The 23,835-nt window shown below is 34.6% G+C and overlaps 1 long non-coding RNA gene across 1 annotated transcript; it reads right to left on the bottom strand.

Annotated features, from left to right (window-relative positions):
• Window positions 1-309: 309 nt before the first annotated feature.
• LOC144375903 (uncharacterized) lies at window positions 310-23,082 on the bottom strand. Its single transcript, XR_013435754.1, has 3 exons — window positions 22,746-23,082; window positions 2,653-2,768; window positions 310-1,039 (listed from the first exon to the last, which is right to left on the bottom strand). It is a non-coding gene; the product is annotated as an uncharacterized LOC144375903 (long non-coding RNA).
• Window positions 23,083-23,835: the final 753 nt, after the last annotated feature.

The following is a 23,835-nucleotide window of genomic DNA, read 5'->3' as shown; positions in this document are numbered from 1 at the left end:
TTATTGGATTATGTTCAAATTTATGACCAGCTTGTATCTCATCCCTGGTTCCACTTTTCTCCATCTCCTAATTTTTTGGGGGGAGGGGGGAGGGATCTTAGCAAAAAGCAGAGACTCAAGAGTTGTAGTCAAACACTCACAGTCTGTACTAAACACTGGCTATGCTTCATGTGGGAAAACAATTAAATAAATTAAGATACCATCTCCAGAAAAATAAAGAACAAAACATCAACATTAAAGAATTTCAGTTTTGATGGAAACTTTAATAAATATTTTAAAATTAACTTACTTCTAAGTTTCACTCTTTGAACAACTCACAAACAACAGTTAGTTACCACTTATATACCCTCATTATCTTATTTGCAAACAAAGGGTTAATTTCCTACACATGGGAAAGTTGAATATTTTAGAAAAATTTGGCACAGTATGCCTACAAATTCTGTCAAATTTACCTCCATTTGCATGCATGCAAATAAGTATCCAGCAGAAATCATTTTTATAAATAGTGACCGAAACAAATCATTTTTTATTTTTACCTAAGTATAGAATATATTCAAAATTACAGCACAATTTTGTAAACAGTGTTAATTTTGAATGTATGATTAAAAGTCTATTTCCATCATTTTACAGGGAGCAGAACTTTGCTGTCCAAAAGAAAAAAACAAATCTCAAGCACAGTACAGCATTTTCTAGAACCAAATTACATTATGTTTCTTAAAACATGTATGTTTTCAGCAACATAAAAATGAGCTTAACTTGACTTAACTTGCTTCAGGACTTCTTCAAAACCTATGTTATTTTAAACATTTTCTATGATTAAAGTCATCAATAGATCATTTGAAATGGTTCATTTGCCCTCAAATGTCACCTTGAAATTTTTTGCACCCATTGTATTTTAAAGAAAAGATTATCCTGCAGAATATCACTTCTGCTCTGAAGGACAAAACATCCAATTTTGTGAAATTACATTCATTCATTTTTTATGTCTTCCCTTTCATCTTCCTGCTTGGTTTTTGTCGGAGAGTTAAGCAGAGGGACCCTGTAGGAAAAGAGGCCAGCAGGCTATAAGCATCATAGAGAAAACAGAATAATGAACACTTGACATTTTATGGCTTTCTAATTCAGGAATTAGGCCTCATTCTTGAAATTCACCCAATTGGACACAATTCTGCTTTTAAGAGACTAATCCCTGACTTCTAGACCATGGGTAAACACATAATTGTAGGATCTTCCTATTTCAGCAGAGGAAGGAAACTGCTCAGCCAGATGGACGTCAATGGGGCCGGAAGTGCTGTTAAATAGATGCTCAACCTCAGTGGGAAGGAAAATGTGCTGGTTGCTAAGCTACTGATAGACTGTGCCCTTCCTCTGCTTAATGGACAGTTACTAGGTCAAGGCACAAGTGGTGACGTTAAAGCTGCGGTTCCTTTGCTATTTGAATGGTTAGATAGGAAGTGGCTGAAGGTTTCCTCTGTATTAGCTTTTACCCCTTACTCTTCTGTGACCTTCATGCCTAGGGCAAAGGGTGGGGATACAGGCAATATCTGGTGTGACTGGAACTTAGGAAACACACGGGATGGAAAATGTACTAAACAGTGAAATTAGGAAATATTTGCAATGCATTACAATGCTATAATTGCATAAAAATAACAACATTTTCTTTGTTTATTATATCCTGTAATAAAAAGGTGGGTGGGGAACTATTTCAAATACCCTGATCTTTCCTTCTCATGTTTGGCTTTGCATTATTCCTAATGGTAAAGAATTGTGGGTTTTATCCTTGGGCTTTTGCTCCAATTTAAAATGCCCTCTCCTCCTAGAATTAGAGTAACAAAATCAGCCTTAGAAATTAATACGCATAATCATGAGGCTTGTGATATGCAGGCTGCTAGGTGATGTTTAATAAATATGTTTTTTTATTGCTTGTCTTTGACAAACATATAGCAGCATGTTACAATGCTGACACTAATAAAGCTACAGCCTTCAGAGTTCTACATTTTTATGCCCACAAGTATTAGCTCCTTTTAACCCTCAGGCTTCTGGGTTAGAAAGTTATTGCTCACCAAATATGTTCTGGTCAGAAGAAAAACTAAGAGGTTTCCAATGCACCTGAAGAAAATGTGAGTGGTAAGAAGACTCTGACTTTTGAGCACCCACCATATGCAAATATTGTGCTGGGGTCTGAGTATGCAGTAGAATCATGTGACTATTGACATAGTATGTACAGTCATTCAAAGTCTGAAACTGTACTCTGACTAGGGCTCCCGGGCTGATGCTGTCATTGGAATTCTATGAAATGGTACTTGGGGAAATGTAATTATTAAGGTTCAGAGACTGGTGGGTGTATTTGGGGCTGAGTAGAATTGGATTTTTCAAAAGTTTGGATGGGAGAAAAGAGTGCTTTTACTTTCTTGTTTTTAAATAAAGTTAAATCATTTGAAGTTACTAATAGTTCATGTCTACTGGTAGACACATTGACATCTTGCAGTACTTCTCTATTTTGGAAAAGTCACTCAAATGGTCACTTCATAACCATTTATTGCAAGAAAAATATTTTTCTAAATTCCTGAAAATGAATGACAAGATAGATACTAAGGAATGGTTTCAGTGCAGGTGGAATAGTGTTATCTACGTATTCTTATGTATACATACCTTAAGTGTTTCCGTAGATTCACTTTTAAAATTCTGTAAGTCTCCAGGAATCATCTGGGATATAGTGGAGTAAGTTTCCTTCTGTGTTTCCAGTTACAAATCTTATGAATTCATTACTAGAGTAGTTTAGATATAGGCCAAATAGAACGAAAGACAAATAATGAAAGTCAGTTAACACACACATGGGCGCGTGCACACACAAGCACCCAAATATCTGCGTATTCTAAGCATTGGTAAAAGTTTTGGGTTTTGTGCTTACATTCTAATAGTTGAGCTCCACAATCAATAACAACTAATAATTCTGTTATGACCAGTATTATTTAGTAATATGAATAAATATTAAAATGGGGAATGATGGGGGTATAATTTAATTAGATAGTCAGGGAAGGTCTTTTAGAAGATGTGACATTTGAATAGACACCGGAAAAGATGTGCAAAAAGATCCTGCTGTTTGAATGAGTCCATGAAAATTATGTCAGGGAAAGGCTTGATCACAAAACTGAGAATAATCCAGTTACAGTATAGTAAGCAGAGGAAACAAAGGAGAGAAATGAGATCAGAGGGGAAGCCAGGGGTTGGATCTTAGAGAATCTTGTAAATTAACAAAAGTGTTTTAGATTTTCTTCCTAATATTATGTAAGGTCAATGAAAGGTTATAAAGGGAAGTGGAATTATTCAATTTATATTTTAGAAAAACTCTTTCTAGTTTGTATAGAAAAAAAAAAACTGTCAGTGGGACACAAAGTGAAGCAGAAAGCCAAATTTGAAAGCTACTCTTGCAGCCAAGATGGAAGTCAGTCATTGTCTGGAATGATATAATAACAGTGGAGATGGATAAAAGTGACTGGATTCCGAAACTATTCTGAAGATAGAGACTCTGGAATTTCTCATAGAGTATAAAAAGAGAAAAAAAGTTAAGAATAACTTTAAGAATTTTGATTTGAAAAATTGGACCTTAGTAGTGCCATTTTCAGTGGTACAGAACTGTGATGGTAAATTGTATGAGTCTAGCCTTGGGTGACTAGACATTTGGCCAAATGCTTTTCTGACCTTGTTTGTCTAAGAGGGTATCTAGCTCTGATTTAGCATTTGAATTGGAGTAATATTAAAATGTGTAAAGCAGATTGTTCTCCCTACCTAAAATGAATATACCTCAATCAATTAATTGAAAATGTAAACAGAAAAACAGAAAGTTTCCATAAGTTTTATTTTCTGACTACTACATCTGGAAAATTATTGTTTTGTTCTGTTTTTCCTCATGATTCAAATTTTAAAAATTGGCTTTTGTTGGGCCTAGAGTCTGTTGACTTTCAGACTGGCATTAATACCACTCTCCTGATACTTGGGCCTTTGAACTCAGGCTGTACCTATGCTATTGGCACTCATAGGCCTCCACTTATTGCTTGCAGATCGAAACTTCTTAGAGTCCATAATCATCTGAGTTAATTTTTGATAATATCTGTCTATCTATCCATCTATCGTCTATCAAGTCTATCCATCCCTCTATTCTATTGATTCTGTTTCTCAGGATAACACTGATTGTTGCAAGAATACTAAAATGATATAGCATTTTATCTGCTTATTTTTATTCTAATTTTCTTTCTGGTGATTGCTAAAATCAAGAATTGGATTTAGATGGACTAGATTGTAATGATTATGAAATATCTGAGTGAAATAACATCAGAGGCATTGATTCTTACAGTCATGGTAAAAACAGAAACTGGGGAAATACATATGGGATTTGTCGGTGTAAAAACTTTTAAAGAATTTGAAATTGGTGATTTCTTCTAAGAGGTGATTAATTCTTCCAAAATCACTGCTTGGAAAAGGAGTCATTGAATTTGGAAACTTTGGTGTCATTCATGACCATGAAAAGTGTTTGTCTGAAGAAAGTAATTAAGTTCACAACTTAACTGAAATACAATGAAAACAGAATAGGAAAATTGAAAAAAGAAGAGAGTAAATGCATTCTTTCTTTTTTATTGTGAGAAGTTATACTATAAAGAAGCTTTTGTTCCTTCCTGCTTTTATAGGTGCATTATAATAATTCATTTATTGTAACATATTCATACATGCCCATAACATAATTTGGTTGATTTTATTTCCTAGTTGCTCCTGTTCCCCTCCCCTCTTTCATCTTCCTGGTCCTCTTCCTCTGTTTTACTAATCTGCCTTCTAATTTCATAAGATTCCCCCATCTCTTGTTTTTCCTTTTTCTTTTTCTTTTTTTTTATTGGTTGTTCAAAACATTACAAAGCTTTTGACATATCATGTTTCATACATTAGATTCAAGTTGGTTATGAACTCCCATTTTTACCCCAAATACAGATTGCAGAATCACATCTGTTACATATCCACATTTTTACATAATGCCCTATTAGTAACTGTTGTATTCTGCTCCCTTTCCTAAATAGATAAAGCAACCATGAAATTCATATGGAAAAATAAAAGACCCAGAATAGCAAAAGCAATTCTAAGCAGGAAGCATGAATCAGGCGGTATAGCGATACCAGATTTCAAACTATATTACAGAGCAATAGTAACAAAGACAGCATGGTACTGGTACCAAAACAGGCGTGTGGACCAATGGTACAGAATAGAGGACACAGAGACTAATCCACAAAGCTACAACTATCTTATATTTGATAAAGGAGCTAAAAGCATGCAATGGAGGAAGGATAGCATCTTCAACAAATGGTGCTGGGAAAACTGGAAATCCATTTGCAACAAAATGAATCTGAATCCCCTCCTCTTGCCATGCACAAAAGTTAACTCAAAGTGGATCAAGGAGCTAGATATCAAATCCTTTTCCCACTCTAACTTTTGCACACACAAAAGAAACAAACAAACAAAACTCTTGACTTTTTGAGTCCTGCTTATTTCACTTAACACAATGCTTTCAAGATTCATCCATTTCCTCAAGTGCCTGTTTTTTTTTTTTCTTTTTTATGGTTGAAAAAAATTCCATGTTGAACATATACCACATTTTCTTTATCCATCCATCTGTTGATGAACACTAAGACTGGTTCCATAACTTGGTGATTGTGAATTGTGCTACTATAAGCACAATTCTTCTGGATAAATGCAGGGGACTAGTGTAGTTGGTCATGGTAATTTCATTCCTAATCAAGTACTGAATACTTTATAATTGCAGGTAAAATTTTTCAAGCATCTTCCAAGAACTAAGAGTAACCAGTCAAATTACTTTCATTATATTACCTTGATGTCTATATAAGCATTTATTCCCAAATCATTTTTTCTGTATGAAATTATTGCTGAAATAGACTTTCATTCATAATAATTTTGAATACACGTTTCTTCAAAACCCTATTAATCTCAATATAATCATGTCATTTATCATCTTGATCTTCTAGCTATCCAGTAACATGATGACATAATGTGCTTAGTTCTTGCTTTTTCAAAATTCAAATTCACTTTTAAACATTGTTTAAATTATAAACAATTAAAAATTGTTTATAAACATTCAAACATAAACATTCAAAATAGGTTATTCTCTATTTTTTTCCTTCTTTTTACCTATCATTTAAATATTTTTCTAATTATCTATTTTATATTAAATTTAGAAACTCTCATAGAAGGCAATCCCTTGGCCTCAAGGAGTTTACAGAGTTATGAAAGATATGGGGAAGGAGGAGTCAAACAAACAAAAAGCAGGCAGTGAGTGAGATGAGAACTATGGAGGAATGAAGGAGGGTGATAAGATAGCGAGTAACCAGGGGAAGAAGATGGTACAGTTTTCAAACTTTAGAATTATGTGAGGTGAAGTGCAATTTTATAACATTGGTTCATGTTGCTGTGTAAACAATAGAAAGTTAAAAGAGTCAAATCGTATGGAGAGTTGTTGCAATTATCCAGGTAAAAGATAGTACAATCAGACATGGGTGATGGGTTGGATGAGTGGAGCCAGAAAAAGCTTGAACAGAATTATATGGCTTCAGTAACTTAGGAACTAGGAGAGCTTTTCGCTGACGTGGGAAAGAAGGAGAACACAGCAGTTTTGGGAAAGGAAATGAGACATTATTTGTGAAACATGTTAAGGTTAAAATGTCAATTGCACTTATCAGCACATTGTAAAATAGACAGATGAAATGATGAGTTTTGTGTTTTCCAAAGTATAAATGTTTTTCAGGTTTTAAATTTTTGGTTCTATGTTTCCCCAGATTTAAAACTAGAAATATCTACAAAATTAAATAAGAACTATTTTCAGATGAAGAAAAAAACAAAAAAAGCCCAGTTGTGTGTGCCAAGGCACCCCATTTTGGGGGATCAGAAAAGCGAAGAGAACCTTGCTAAGAAGCCTGAGAAAGAGAAGCAAGTGTGGTCAGAGGAAAGCCTGGAGACTGAGATTTGCTGAAAGCCAAATACAAAAGATTTTCAAGAAGAAGGAAGCAATAACTGCTAAAAAAAATTCCTTTGGGAATTTTGATGAAATGGAGATTGTTTTAGTCGACTTTTTCACTGCTGCAACCAAGACACCCGACAAGAACAATTTTGAAGGAGAAAAAGTTTATTTGGTGCTCATGGTTTCAGAGATCTCAGTCCTTGTATGGCCAGCTCCGTTGCTCTGAACCTGAAATGAGGCAGGGCATCATGGTGGGAGAGTGTGGGGGAGGAAAGCAGCCAAGAACATGGCCCCAGGAAGCAGACAGAGAGACCTCCCTTCACCTGGACAAAGTAAGAACTCAAAGGTCAACCCCCGCCCATTGACCTACTTCCTCTAGCCACCATCTACCCGCCTGCAGTTACCACCTAATTAATCCTTATCAGGGGATTAATACACTGATTAGGTCCAACTCTCATAACCCAATCATTTCATTTCTAAACTTTCTTGCATCGTCTCACTCCTGAATTTTGGGGGACACCTAACATCTAAACCAACACAAGGATTAAAAGTTTGGCGTTGTTAAGATTAGGATTCGTGAAAATTTTGAAAATAGCATTTTCAGTGGCATATAAAATCTTAGCTAGAAAATTTAAGTAAAAATTGAAGTGGAGGCAGTAAAATATTGTTTTTGATTTTTTATATGTTTGCTTTAAAAATTCGTGTGAGGTAGTAGATGGAGACTGGTGTGGAACCAACGGAATTTGTTTTGTTTTTATCTTTTTTTTTGTTGTTATTTTGAATATACAGAAGATTAAATATTATTTTTTTGATGTTAGAAATGATCCAAATTTAAAAAAAAAAAAAAAAGACCAGATTCTGGAAGAATAAGAAGAGTTCATTGCAGAAGTAAAGTTTTTGAATAGAGGATCTTAGATGGAAGGAACTAAGTAAGGAGGAAGGTGGCCCTGAAATAGGAACAAAATTATTTTTTTATTTTAGAAAGAACAAAAGGCAATGAATGTTGGAACATAAATATACAAAGGTAATCAAAGTTGGAAATTATGTTTTCCAAGTTATGGAGAGAAAAGGAGTTTTTTTCCCACAGAGAAAACAAAGTACAGACAGAAAGGAGAGGTAGAAGATGCAGAGAGAGAAGCTCATGGATTCTAGGTAGTTGCTGACACCTTGTTATATACCTGTCACTGTGTGGAATCTCTGTGTTTTGCACTTTGTTCTCCTTTGTCATTAAGTGTGTGTTGCTTGCAAACAAGCAGTAAGGCAAGTTAAAACTGTATTTTTCCATTTTGTGGATTTGATTCTTGGGAAATTCTAAGTTTTTCACTTTTCTGTGTGTCTTCAGACAGGGATTCCAGATGAATCCCTTCAAAGATGGCATAAACAATTGAATGTCTAGATTCCCCGTTTTAGAGCGCCTACTTGACTGTATTTCCTCCAGCCTGTTCAAACACTGACTTACTTTATAGAAGGAGCATGAAAGTGATGTGAGCTGGTGCTGTGCACAAGCCGGCTCCCTTCTAGCCTCTATTTTGCTTTATTTTGTTTGACTTTCCTACATTTTTTTAAAAGCACATACTGACCTAATTATGAAAATATGACTATCAGGGCAATGCAAACCCAGCAGGCCTATTGTTCTTAAACTATTCAGTGATCCTAACAATTTCCTTTCATTTCTAATCACACCAGTGAGATTTTCTTGGCTTTGAATCTATGAGAACTGGGTAATATTTTGGCCACTGTAATGTCAGCACAACGCATTTTTGTAAATCATTAAGTTCCTTGAAATCCTTCCATATGAGAGTTAAAAACTCTGTTCAGCATGAACAATGCAAAGTGAACAAACATGGAGCAAGCTTGCAGTAAACACATTTTATTACAGTTCTTTGGAGAAACAGAATTCATAGGATGAATACAAATATATAAAAGAATATCTAATAGAAAAAAATATATATAGAGAGAGAAATGTGGAAAATATTTGTTATTGGAATTGGCTCATAAAATTATGGAGGCCCAAAAGCCCATGATGTATTTGTCTGTAAGGTGGAAAACTGAAAAAGCTGGTGGTATCATTCAGTCCAAGTTCATAGGCATGAGAACCAGGAGAGCCAAGAGTATAACCAATAAAAAAAAAAAAAGAAAAAAAAAGATGTAGCCCTGGTAGCTACTCTTAAAGTTATTTCTTTAATATCTATGATGAATTTGAACTACTCAGTGCATTCTTCACCTCAAGACAAAAATCACATATCAGGGAGACTGCTGGTATAAGCCCTGGAATGTGAAGGATGAGAACCAGAAGCTCAGATAACCAAAGAAAGTTGAAGATGTCCAGCTCAGATCAAGAAGAGAGAAAAGTTGCCTCTTCTCATCCTTTTTGTTATTTAAGTGGGCTCCAGATAGACTGGATGATTCCCACCCACACTGGTGGAGGTACATCTTCTTTTCTGAGTCCACTGATTCAAATGCCAATACAGAAATACCTTTACAGACACACCCAGAAATAATGTTTTGACAGCTCTCTGGACATCTGAGTCCAGTAAGGTGAACACATAAAATTAAGCATCACCAATATTGGAACAAACTATCTATGTATATGTACGTATGTGCGTGTATACACAAACATGTACATACAAGCATACACACATACATATAACCAGACCACAGTAATATCTTATCTTTAAGTTAATTTGCTCTGATGTATTAGTCCTTGCTGTCTGTTTCTGGTCTGTTTTCAGTGGAAAAAAAAAAAAGGAGACTCTTTACTTTTTCTGCATATTTGTATTCCCCAAATAACAGATTTTCCAATTTTATCATCTTGCATTCCCTAAAAAATGTCTGTTAGAACTAGAATCTGGATGATGAAGAAAATCTCAACTACCTTGAATACTCAGCATTCAAATGAGCACTGGTGACTGCTGTTTTATTTATTTATGACAAGAAATTTGTTAGATTTGCCTGGAAAAAAATGGATGTGAAAAGTAAGGGGAAATCAGAGATCATATGTAACATGTGTAAAATTGTATACCTGTTTTTTGCCTTTGTTTTTCTCTTCTCCCAGAGTACTTGGGGGGGAGATCAAAGGTCTTAGGAATTATGCAATGCAATGAAAGTCAACCTCAAGGCCATGAGAATGTAACTGACTTCATCTTTGGGATAGTGATAGGTATTCAAGTCAGAATCAGCTCAACTCATTTTATTGACACACAGTGGCCTTATTTCTAAATGGAAAAGCTTCTTCAGTTTACAATCTGCTCATTAAATTTCTCTATCAAAAAAAAAAGTGAATATGAGTGTCTTAGTACATCCTTCCTGCTATTAATAAAATACCATACACTGAGAAAGAATTTACCTAGTAAATTTCAGTTTGAATGAATAGTTTGTATTAAAATATCTTTAATCCCATTTCTAGTTCTGGCTGTGGCAAAATTACATAGCTAGGTTATTTATTTATTTTCTTTGGTCAAATATCTAAAACTTCCAGCAACTAGAGGTATCAATACAGTAACTGTTTTCCTCTATCAACACACTTCTAATTACAGTGGATATATTACAAATAACAAATCCTGTCATATCACAGACATTAATTGGCAAGCAGATGCAACATAAATCTGGCATCCTTTTTGTCCGTTTGTTCAGATTTTGGTGCCCTGTCAAAAATCTTGCATGAAAGTTTCAATCTGAAACAAATACAATATAATCTGAACAGAAGAACACAAATAACATTCCCTAAAGTATTTTTTAAAAAATTAAGAACTAGAAAATGTTATACTGACAAGTATCATAGGCACTCAGTAAATATTTGTTGAATGAATCGCATGGAGAAAATAATACAATTGGTAAAAGGTATCAAACATTCTTCACAAATGACCCTAATATTTGCTAACAGAAAAAAACATAAGGGCAAATCTGCCTTCATTCAAGGACTGTGGTAGTAATGACTCAATTCTATTATGTACCATATGCATCACATGCATTTTTCTATAGTAAAGAATATGCAATACAAAGTAGTCAGTGGATGAAAATAGAATAAATATACATAGCTCTGTGTTAAGAAATTTAAACACATTGAATTTAGGTTGAATCAACTATCCTTCTTATTAGTGCTGAAAAGTTGTGAAGCATGATATTTAGTCATTATAATCAAGGTAAAAATTCAATTTGGGAGCCTGAGTTAAATATTTTCTTCCAGCTTCTTGAGACTTATTTTCCTCAAATGGCCTAATATTTAAAGAAATTATTTTAAAATGGCATACACTCATTGTTGTATAGATTGATGAATAAAAATACACATACATATATATATGTATACATAACATTTATGCATTGTCTATGCATGAATATGATTTTTTATGTTTATGTTTAATTATAGCTGCATAGGAAATCGAGGTAGGTTCTATTTAAGGTTTTGGTTATTATTAAGATGCAATCTGTATTTGGGGTAAAAATGGGAGTTCATAACTCACTTGAAGCTAATGCATGAAATATGATGTGTCAAGAGCTTTGTAAGGTTTTGAACAACCAATAAAAAAAAAAGAAAAAAAAAGATGTAGCCCTGGTAGCTACTCTTAAAGTTATTTCTTTAATATCTATGATGAATTTGAACTATTCAGAGCATTCACTATCACTTCCACCTATACTTGGGACAAAGGAATAACCTTATAAAATGTGTACCCACTTCAATCTAAAAAAGAGTTCCTCAACCTCAGCACTATTTTTAATGATTTTATTAGTGCATTAGAGTTATAAAAAATAGTGGGGTTCATTTTGACCTATTCATAAATCCATGTAACATAATTTGCTCCATTGCAATCCAAAGTATTTCCCCTGCTCCTCCCCAACTTCCTCCCTCTGATCCCCTTCCTCTAGACTATTGGTCTTTTATTTATTTATTGCTTTTAAATTATAGTTACATATAAAAGTGAATTTTCTTTTTTTTTTTAAAGAGAGAGTGAGAGAGGAGAGAGAGAGAGAGAGAGAGAGAGAGAGAGAATTTTTAATATTTATTTTTTAGTTCTCGGCAGACACAACATCTTTGTTGGTATGTGGTGCTGAGGATCGAACCTGGGCCGCACGCATGCCAGGCGAGCGCGCTACCGCTTGAGCCACATCCCCAGCCCTAAAAGTGAATTTTCTTGTGATGTGTTCACATATGCACATAGTATAATTGGGTCAGTTTCATTCCATAGCTCCTTCCTGTTTCCCATCACTTCTCTCTGCCTCTGACCCCCCACTATCTCCTTACTCTATTGTAGTATTCTGTCCTTTCTTTTCATCTGATTCCTCTTATTTTAATTCCTTATTTCTCTCTAGCTTCTGCATATAAGAAAGAGGAAACATTCAACCCTGAATTTCTTAGTCTGGTTTGTTTCACTTAGCATGATATTCTCCAGTTTTACCCATTTACCAGGAAATGACATAATTTCACTCTTCTTCATGGCTGAGTGAAACTCCACTGTGAATATATACCACGTGTTTTTTTATCCATTCATCTGTTGACAGGCACCTAGACTGGCTTGACTGTTGTAAATTACACTGCTGTAAAAATTTGTGTACATGCATTATTATGGTATGGTGTTTTTAGTTCTTTTGGATAAATACCATGGAGTAGAATAGGTGGGCCATATGATGGTTCCATTTCTATTCTTTTAAGTAGTCTCTCTACTGCTTACCAAAGAGGTTGTACTAATTTTCAGTCCTACTTATAATACATGAGTGTACCATTTACCCCACATCCTCACTATCATTTATTACTTGTATTCTTGATGATCGCCATTTGAACTGGAGTGAGATGAAATTTCTGTGTAGTTTCGATTTCCATTTCTCTTATTGCTACAGATATTGAGCCATTTTACACATACTGGTTGGTCATTTCTATTTCTTCATTTGAGAAATATCTGTGTATTTCATTTTCTTACCTATTGAAAGGGTTATTTTTATTTGTTTTGTTTGTTTTTGGTATTAATTTGTTTGAGTTCTTTATACATATTCTGGTTATTAATCTCCTGTTGGAAGAGTAGCTGGCAAAGATCTTCTCCCATTCTGTAGGCTTTCTCTTCATGCTCTTATTTTGCTGTGCGAAGCTTTGTAATTTGAAACCATATCACTTATTGATTCTTGCCAACCTCAACACTATTTATACTTGAGGACTTATTGGTATTTATGGTGAGAAACTTCATATGGAAAAATAGGAGACCCAAGAAAAGCAATATGAACTAAGTGATGAAAACTAGCAATCAACTATATAGTAGTATATGGCCTATTACTCTATTTTCCTAAATTGAAGACAGATCCAAGCTCTTAGAAAAAAATAAATTCATGGAATAATAATAATAATAATAATAATAATAATAGTATCCGGAATAACAATAATGATAATAATAATAATTTTTATATAACCTAGTAACTGTTTTGATCTCCAAAGATTAAAAATAATTATCAGGCTTCTAGGCACATTACTTAACAATGTATTTAATAAGGAAAGAGATTTTGCAATTTTTTTCTCTTATCAGAGTTAAATTCATTGGCAAAGTATATTATTTTGACTGACAAAATAACTTTCCAAATTATTTATATATATTATTGGAAAAGAAAATTGAAACAAAATAGTATATTGCAATATTACTTGTACAATTAATCCACATAAAAGAAAATTAAATTATCTTAAAAATTTCAAAATAGAGAAAAATTAGTTGTAGAAGGAGTTCTCTTTAGCAAAAAGTAAGGATGAATATTGGTAAATAAAATCAAAGTGACTGTGAATTTCAAAATAAGTAAGATAACATTCTATTTTAATATGTAAGTACAAGCATGAAAAAAGCATTATTTTTAGGTCAATCATTGCATCATAAAGAAAATCTGAATTTCAATAGTTATAGACAGTTGATGGTAAAAGAGAAGAAATTAAATAAAAATAGTTTGTTTTTATAATATTATTGAAGAAATATTAGTTAAATATGAATTTGCTTTGTGAATGCAAACACTAATAATGCCCAATATAATTGAAGAAAAGACTACAATTTGTAAGTTCTACTATAAAAAGTCAGAAAATGGTGAAAAACATCGTAAGTATTCTTGGATTTTAAATAAAAGAAAATATTAATCCAACAAATGTTTTCATCATTAATGAAAATGTCATGGAGTCCATGATGTAAATAAATCTCAAATCAGGTTTAAAATATCCACTTCAAAATGAAAAATAATTAGAAGGCTATTAAAAATAAATGTTGAAAATTAAAGAATGGTCAGCTATACAAAGCAAATGTAAGTAAAAATATAAAAGGTTGGGCAACATTAGTATCTAATAAAAATTAATTTAGATGAAAGTTTTTCATGAAAGAATAATGACATTTTATGGTGATAAAGTGTAGAAATCATGTAGAAGATAAAAGGAGCACTCAACACAATGAATGCAAGCAATAACACAGCTTAGAAATATCTCAATTAAAAAATCCATAATTCTTCTATTCAGAAGAATCACCACAATCCTCTTAGATATTTTTAATTTTTTTTTAACTTATGGGCTTTCATTTTATTCATTTATTTATATGTAGTACTAAGAATCAAACCCAGTGCTTCACACATGCTAGGCAACCATTATACCTCTGAGCCACAACCCCAGCCTACCGCTTAGATATTCATAGTTGAATTTCATATTTTCTGCATAAAAAAGAGTCAAACTAGAAGTGAACAACAAAATACAAGTATAATTGCTTGATATAAATAGAATTGGTGGAAGGTTAGTGGATGCATTAATAAATGGATGGATAGAGGAATAGATAAACAATTATTATCTTTATAATCTCTTTTAATATAGTCTTCCCTAGTAGAGTAGAGCAAAGAAAATAGGGGAGGAAGAAAGGGCAGGAAAGAGGAAGTACTGGGGGGGAAAATGGAACAAATTATATTTTATGCATTCATGATTATGTCAAAATGAATGCCACTATCATGTATAGCCAGAATGCACTAATAAAAGCATTTTTTTAGAAAATAGTATGGTCCTCCAATTAGCCCATATGTTAAAATTAAAATTAAACTATAAACACTATCACTGAAAAATTAATTAGAGATGAATACATTAGTTTTCAAAAGTTTTTCGATGTGACCAAAACAGTTATTAAAGAAAAATAGCCTTCAGTATATTTATGAAAAGAAAACAATATGGAAAATAATCATACCTATTCATGCACACACACACAAAAAAAAAAATAGAAAAAAAACAGATTATTTTGTAAAGTTTTAGATACAAATGGTGACAAATAAGTTCTGTATACCATATTTCAAAAGAAAATATTTAATTAGATGGTATTTAATTAAATGGTCTTTGCCAAAATTTGTTTTTAAAAAATTAAAAGTTAACATAAATATCTTATATCACATGACTGGGATAAATACAGATTTTCAATAGCTGGTGTAATTAGGGTACTGCTTTTCTGTTTCGCTGTATTGGTTTCATATAGCTTATTTTATTGTAATCTGAATGTTGTATTTCTGTTCTTAAGATTTTAAAGTAAACCTATTTTGTATAAGCTAAAAACGTTTTGGAATACAACCAAAATCTTCCTTTGGAATATGTAACATAATTTTAGAAAGAAAAATATCATTAGTGCACACTCCTAATCTTAAGGACCTCCTCCATTGGCTATTTCTATGCCTTTCAAAGGAAAGATTAGCTTTCCCAAATGAATGAGTGTTCATCTGTTTTTTTTTTTGTTGTCGTTGATGTTCAGTTTTTTGAGTTCTTTATATATTCTATGTATGTCCTCTTGATTCAGTTTGGGTTGATCATATGCCTCTAGAAATTTTTTGGTGTCATCAGGTTTTCAGTTTACTGGAGTGTAAATTCTCAAAATAATTTCTAATTGTCTTCTGTATTCCAATAGTGTCTGTCATGATATTTCGTTTATCATCACAAATTTTAGTAATTTGAATTTTCTCCCTTCTTCTTTTCTTTAGAGTGGCAAAGGCTTTGTCAATTTTATTTAATTTTTCAAAGAAACGGCTTTTTGTTTTGGCAATTTTTGGAATTGTTTCTTTTTTTAATCTTTTTTTTTTTTTAAGTTGGACACATGCCCTTATTTTATTTATTTATTTATTTATTTATTTATTTATTTATTTATTTATTTATTTATTTTTTTATGTGGTGCTGAGGATTGAGTCCAGGGCCCTGTGCATGCTAGGTGAGCGCTCTATAACTAAGCCACATTTCCCAGCCCTGGAATTGTTCATTTAGTTTCAAGTTCTTTAATTTTCATCCTGATTTTAATTATTTCCTGTATTCTACTACTTATGGTGTTGGTTTGTTCTTCTTTTTCTAGGGGGCTTCCTTTTCTAGGGCTTTGAGCTCTAATATCATGTATCATGTAGTTTATATGTTGACTTTTTCTTCTTTTAATGAATAAACTCCATGGAATGAACTGCTTTCATAATGTCTCAGAGATGTTGATAAGTCGTATCAGAGTTCTCATTTATCTCTAAGAATTTTTTATCTCCTTCTTAATGCCTTCTGTTATCCATGTGTCATTCAATAGCATATTATTTAGTCTCCAGGTATTAGAGTAGCTTGTCTTTTTAATTTTGTCATTGATTTCTAATTTCATTCCATTATAGTCTGATAGAATGCAGGGCAGTATCTCTATTTTTTTGTATTTGCTAAGACTTGCTTTATGGAAGGATCCATGTGCTGCGGAGAAGAAAGTGTATTCACTTCTTGATGGATAGAGTATTCTATGTATGTCTGGTAAGTCCAAACTATTGATTATATAGTTTCTTTGTTTAGTTTTTGTTTGGAAGATCTATCCAGTGGTGAGAGAGGTGTATTAAAGTCACCCAGTATTATTGTGTTGTGGTTTATTTGGTTCTTATATTTGAGAAGGGTTTGTTTGACATATATAGATGCACCATTGTTGGGGAAGAGATATTTATGATTGTTGAACCTTGTTGATGTATGAATCCCTTAAGAAGTATGAAATGTCTTTCTTGACCGCTTTTACTATCTTTGGTTTGAGATCCACTTTATCTGATACGAGGGTGGAAAACCCTACTTGTTTACGTGGTCCATGTGAATGGTACAATTTTCCCACCCTTTCACCTTCAGTCTGAGGATCTCTTTTCCTGTGAGATGAGTCTCTTGAAGGCAACATATTGTTGTGTTTTTTTAATCCAATCTGTCAGTCCATATCTTTTAATTGATTAGTTTAGGTCATTCACACTTAGGGTTATTATTAAAATATGGTTTGTATTCCCAGACATTTTGGGTTATTTTTGATTTCTAATTTGACTTGGTTTCTCCTTCAATTGGCCTTTCTTTTAGAGCAGTTCCTTCCTTTGCTGATTTTCACTGGTATTTTTCATTTCCTCTTCCTGGAATATTTTGCTAAGTATACTCTGTAGGTCTGCATTTCTCACTGCAAATTCTTTTACCTTTTGCTTATTATGAAATGATATTATTTCATCATCAAATCTGAAGCTTAATTTTGCTGGATATAAGATTCTTGGTTGCCATTCATTTTCTTTCAGAGCTTAATATATGTTGTTGCAGGATCTCTTAGCTTTGAGGGTCTGGGTTGAAAAATTTGCTGAGATACATACTGGTCTCCCCCTATGTGTGGTATGATTCCTCACTCTTGTGGTCTTTAAGATTCTACCCTTATTCTCTATGCTAGGCATTTTCATTATAATGTGCCTTGGTCTAGATCTGTTGTAATTTTGTACATTGGTGTCCTAATAGCCTCTTGTATTTGATTTTCCAATTCATTGTTTATGTTTGGGATGTTTTCTGATATTATCTCATTGAAGAGATTGTGGCATTCCTTTGGCTTAAACCTCTGTGCTTTCCTCTATCACAGTAACTCTTAGATTTGATCTTTTGATACTGTCTCATACTTATTGGATGTTCTGTTCATGGTTTCTTACCGTCTTCACTGTGTGGTCAACTTTATTTTCTAGATTGTATACTTACTTGGTCTTCATAATCTGACTTTCTGTCCTCCTGGTGATCTAGTCTGTTAGTAATGCTTTATATTGAGTTATTTATTTGATTTATTTTTTCCTTCATTTCAAGGATTTCTGTTTTTTTTTTCCAGAATCTCTATCCCTTTTTAAAATGGTCTTTTGCTATCTATATTTGCTCTTTTATATCTTTGTTGGAGTGATCAATTTTTGCCTGTGTTTGCTCATTTTAGTCATTCTTTAATTCACAGATTATTTTAATTATGTATATTCCAAACTCCTTCTCTGACAGTTCATCAACTGTGTTGTCCATGAATTCTATTATTGTAATACCTTGGTTTGTTTGGGGGTACTGTCTTTCCTTGTTTTTTTCATGTTGTCTATATGTCTTCCTTTCTAGCAGTGAGGATGTGAGGTGTTACAATTTGTATCCTATAATCTTGTAGTAAATGTGCAAAGTATCTGCACCTCACCTTGGTTTTGGGCTTCCAGAACCTGCCAATGTACAGCGATGGATGCTATTGCAACTATAGGTGGTGGCGGCAATAGTAGAGGTATCTGGAGATAGCAGCAGAGGTGCCCCAAGATGGATGCAACCTCTTTCGGAGACGGGGTTGAAAAGGTGGTCCCTACACTGGCTCTGGGATGCCTGTTCCAAGATGAAGATGCAGCTGCCTCTCCTGTCTGTTGGCATAAGATGAAGGCTATTGCATGAGGAGAACTATGGTGATGGTTGCAGATGGAGGTGGGTTAGGCCTGGGCTCTCAGGTGTGCCGTGGTTGGACCTGGGTCTTCCCTGGGTCTGGGCACCCTCACAGATGGTAGAGGTGGTCCTGGTCTGTGGTATGAGCTTTGGTGTGGGTCTGCTTGTCAGTGGGGTGGACCCAGTCCTACCCTGAACCTGGGTTCCTGTGTAGGTCAGTGGAGGCAGTCTTAGGCCTAGGCCTGGATCATGCATAGGTCTGCAGATCAGCAGGAGTGGTCATAGGCTGGGGTCTGAGCTCTGGGGTGGGTCTGCTGGTCAGTGTGGCAAACCCAGGCCTAATGTGGGCCTGGGCTCCCATGTAGGTAGACTGGCAGATGTGGTCCTAGACCTGGGCCTAGATCCAGTGTAGGTTGGCGGGTTGACAAATGGATTTTTATCCTATTATAATGCACTTCTTTGTTTCTTCATTTCAAGAAGTTGTAGTTAATTTTGTTTTGCATTTTATTTTGCTTTCTCCTAAAGAGATTCTAACATTTCTAGGACCCTTCTATTTAGTACATGAGACTTGAATGCTTTTAGCAGAGGGAGTGAACTGAATAATAATGAATGCTGTGCTTCAATTCTAATGTTTTTGAGCATTTGGGAATCCTTTCTGTGTAAACTGGATGTGCTTTTTCAGTGCCAGGGATGATAAAGGTTAAATTAATGCATCCAGCTGTTTCCCACATGCTGGGCTCACAGAGGACAGTGTCCAGCTTCCTTCCCCTGCTGGTACCTCCCCTGTGTTCTTATCTCTCTTCCCAACACCCCTCCCTGAAAGATAGCCCTGGCTTGGTCTCTGTGACCTGGGGTAACTGCCATGAAGCAAGTTTTGATAAGACACAGGATGCGCAATTGTTTCTCTGAAACAAATTTGGATTAAAAATGCACCATCTCTTCCCATTCAACCAGACCTAGCACTGGACATATTCACACAACCAATTCAATTTCACAATTACTTGATTAGATAACTATACGATGAAGAAATGAAACAAAATTTTGGAATAATGAAGAAAATTCTCAAGATCACATTTCCAGTTGGGGTTATATTAGTGAACAGCTTGTAAGGGAAGAAATTTTGAAGTTTTCATGACCCAACATCTGATCGTCTTTCTACTTCTTGATATGAGAGAGAGAGAGAGAGAGAGAGAGAGAGAGAGAGAGAGAGAGAGAGAGAGAGAGAGACAAAGAGAGAGAGAGAGAAGAGAGAAAAAAATGTCAAATACTGCATCACACTAAAAAATAAGTGACTCCAAATATCCATGTCCTAATTCCTAGAACCCGTGAGTTAAAAATAGGGATATTATCTGGAATTATCTGAGAGACTCCATCTGATCACATGAATGCTTAAAAGCAGAGCCTTTCCCCAGCTTGTATCAGATAGATGTTGTGAAAGAGGAAGCAGAGGGAGAGTCAGAGAGCCAAGTGTGAGAAAGGTACAACTTCAACTTACCTTTCCTGGATTAAATTGTAGGTAGCTACAAGAAGCAACAGGGAAGAAGACTTGGAGACATGGCCAGTCCCCAGTTTACAACAAGGGAAGGAAACTCAGACCTACATTACAAGAAAGCAAATTGGCCAATGGTGGGTATTTTTCCCACTGCCCAGGTAAGGAACCCCTCAATTTTTATGCAGACAGACTTGGTTTGGACTTCAAGCCACAAAGGCTGTGCTAATGTGTTATGATAGAACTAAAACAAACAAACAAAAAACAACAACAGAATAAAATGAAACAAAAACACCAAATAAGGCAGAGAGATGAATATGGACACACATATATGTATATACACACATTTTTTTTAGCAGCTCAACCCAAGGAATAATGATGTGGAAAGGTAACAGGTGCATTACCTGAATCCCCAAAGCATACAAATCAGGCACTCTTTTTCAAACCTGAAATGTGAAATGAGCAAATATGGCCATGTAACACATAACATTTTCATCAATGGCAGGCCATGTATATGACAATAATCTCATGAGATTATATTCTTCACTGATTACCAACTTCGCATAAGTGAGCTCTTTGAAGCCTGCACAAGGACCAAATCACCTAATAACATTTTTTTTAAACATGTGCCCATTGTTAAATGATTCATGACTGTTATATCTTAAATGTACTACTTAAGATTCCATGTGCCCTCACCTTTTTTCAATTATAATACTTTGGCTAAATAATAAAATTAAGTATTTATTTTAAAAAGTCTATGATTTCTTCTTGAGGTTTTTTTTTTTTTTTTTTTTTTTTTTTTTAATACCAGGGAATGAAATCAGGGGCACTTGATCCCTGGGCCACATCCCATTTTTATATTATATTTTATTTAGAGATAGGATCTCACTGAGTTGCTTAGCACCTCACTGTTGCTGAGGCTGACTTTGAACTTGAGATGCTCCTGTTTTAGCCTGCTGAGTCACTGGGATTACAGGCATGCACCACTGCACCCGGCCTCCTCTTGTTTTTTAAAGATGAACCAAACATACACAAAAAACTTGATAGTTAATTTCAAATTCATGATCCATAGCATTATTCTTTTTTTGAGGAAATTAACCAGAAGGTCATGGCATGAAATTATCTATGTGTATGTAGTTTGGCTTCTCCTCTCCTGAGTAATCATCTTCCCTTAATCCAGGTAAATCTGGGAACATGACACAGGCAAGAAACATTTCATCAGGAAAATCAAAGGCCTGGAAATGTGCAATGGAAAAGAAAACATCTTGGCCCTGATTTTATTTTTAAGGCTCTGATAAAGAATTTTTCCAACCACCTCCATTGATGTTAAGATGATAGAATTAGGTTGAGACATCTTGGTCAGGAAGTGAAAATAACCAGGAGTGTTGGTTGGGTACATTGTGAACCTGCACTGTCTCAACATTACATGGGCCCTGAATCAGACCCAAAGCTGTGTCACACTGTCCCTAGAGCTCAAGCTTACCAGCTGACAGCATCTGGAATTTGCAGGCTGGCAAAAAGCAGGGGAGAGAGAACACGCAAGAGACTGTTTTGTTGCCTGGAGGAGGCCTGCAATTGCCAAGGGAAATGGTAAGGCAAGCACTTTGTTACCAACAGACTGGATCCATTTTTTTTTTCCCCCCATAAAGTTCTGCCAAATGAAACTGGTAAAGTTCAGAGAGCATTACTAAGAACAAATAAGGTAATGCAAGATTGATTTTATAAGGAGAGATTAAAAGAATTTTACATATGTTACGTGGCTATGCAAACATGATATGGAACTATGAAAATTCAATAAACACTTGAAAGGTTTAAATAGGTGGGAGGAAGGTGGGTGCTTTATGTAATGAAACATGATAATGGAACACCAAGCACCCAGTGAAGTTAACAGAAATACAACAAAACAAAATAAAACAACAACAACAAAAAAACCCAACAACAACAACAACAACAAACTGTCATTTAACAGTGAAAGCTATCATAAAAAGATAAAAAGCATATGTACTTTATCCCTATGTTAAGGAAAATCTTAGAGTATGTAATCAGGCTCATGTAAGTCTTAGTCAGTGCGTCTGAGATGACTGGAAGGACATAAACACAATGCTGATTTTGAGACCCACAGACTCTATGTGGGTATGCATATGTGTATACTCAGCAATGTATCCTGGGCTAAGCCAGAATGCATTTTGAGGGAAAGCTGATTCATTGCACTCATAAGATACTCACAGAGCATTTTCTTACTATTTCCAGACAACTGGAAACTTGACCTTGTTAACTGACATCAACAACTTCAGCAAGTGATTGCTGAGAAAAAGATCATGTGTCCCTCAAACGTGTGCACTCCACCAATTCTCCCCAAAGTGGATGGCAAAACAAATTTCTTCCTTTCTTCATCTTGCTCTAGTGAAAAGTTTCTCATTCTTGTTGGAGGAGTAGAAGATCTGCTGATGTTAAAAAAAAATATGTTTTTCCTGGTATTCCTACAATTTCCTGAGTATATAGAAGACATAAGAAGAATGGACAGTCTAATAGGCTAGAGAATGACCAGTACAAAGTAAAATTGCATGACCAGAAGCACCCAAATAAATTTTTACCTTTTACCTTTTCCCCATCGTCCCAAGAGCATAATTCCGTTGGTTAGGACATCAGACACGAGGGAACTTGATTGTTGCTTTCTTGAGCAATCTGTTCTCAAGAACTTGCAAAACGGTTCTCAAATTGGTATGTCATCATCATTCAAAATCCAAAGGGGGGAAATAAAAGCAAAAACAAAACATTCTTTAACTTCAATTAGAGAGAACAAGATAGAAATCAATAATTTTAAAATTTTCCGTTAGGCAGAAAAAATAGGTTCAGGAAATCTATTTCACTGTTGATAAAAACAGATACTCGAAAATTACTAAGAGTATGTCTTAAATGCTATCATTATTAAAAAAAAACTGATAACTATGAAGGAAATATATTAACTAGTTTCATCTAGTCATTTCACAACCTAGACTTATTAAAGCATGATCTTGCATGACACAAATATATACAGTTTGTATTTGTCAATTAAAAATAAAAATAAATTAAGTAAATGAATATACAGAAATCCATAAAAATGTGTGACTGTAGGCAGACCCAGGATTTTGAATTGCTTTGAGATCCTAAAATGAAATGGCCATTTTATCCCACGTTGAATGGTGTGTGCCTTACTCATTTAAAAGACATTGGCTTAGGGCTCTGTTCTACACAGCCAGCATCTAAGCCTATTTGGCTAAATTCTGAGTGGTGATAAACCAAGGCACTACACATCTGTCTTTTCAGTACTGCTGTTTTTAAGGATAGAGAGATTGCTTGGAGGTTCTAGCAGGGGAGGTAGGAACAGTCCTCCTCTATATGGGAAGGTCGTCCTCTTCAAGCTGAGTGCACAGCTTCGGAGGGACACATAGGGAGGGGTGGGGGGGGGGGGAAGGGGACACCCGCTTAACCAGCCAGAACAGCCAAATCAACTCTGGCGATCAAAGGGGTGACAGATGTCACAGCCAGATCGCCCTCACATCCTGTTTTGAAGGATAGAGAAAGAGAATAATATGTAACCGAAGAAAATATGGTCAATTTCAATAAGTGGAAATATGAGGGAATTCTCATAGATAACACTTTCTTAAAACCTAAAATGACCAATAAGTTGTCTTAGTCAGAAAA

Source organism: Ictidomys tridecemlineatus, chromosome 3, assembly GCF_052094955.1.
Source record: "Ictidomys tridecemlineatus isolate mIctTri1 chromosome 3, mIctTri1.hap1, whole genome shotgun sequence".
Classification (NCBI taxonomy): domain Eukaryota; kingdom Metazoa; phylum Chordata; class Mammalia; order Rodentia; family Sciuridae; genus Ictidomys; species Ictidomys tridecemlineatus.
Note: the sequence above shows the minus strand (reverse complement) of the source record. Positions and strands in the feature narration are given on the sequence as shown.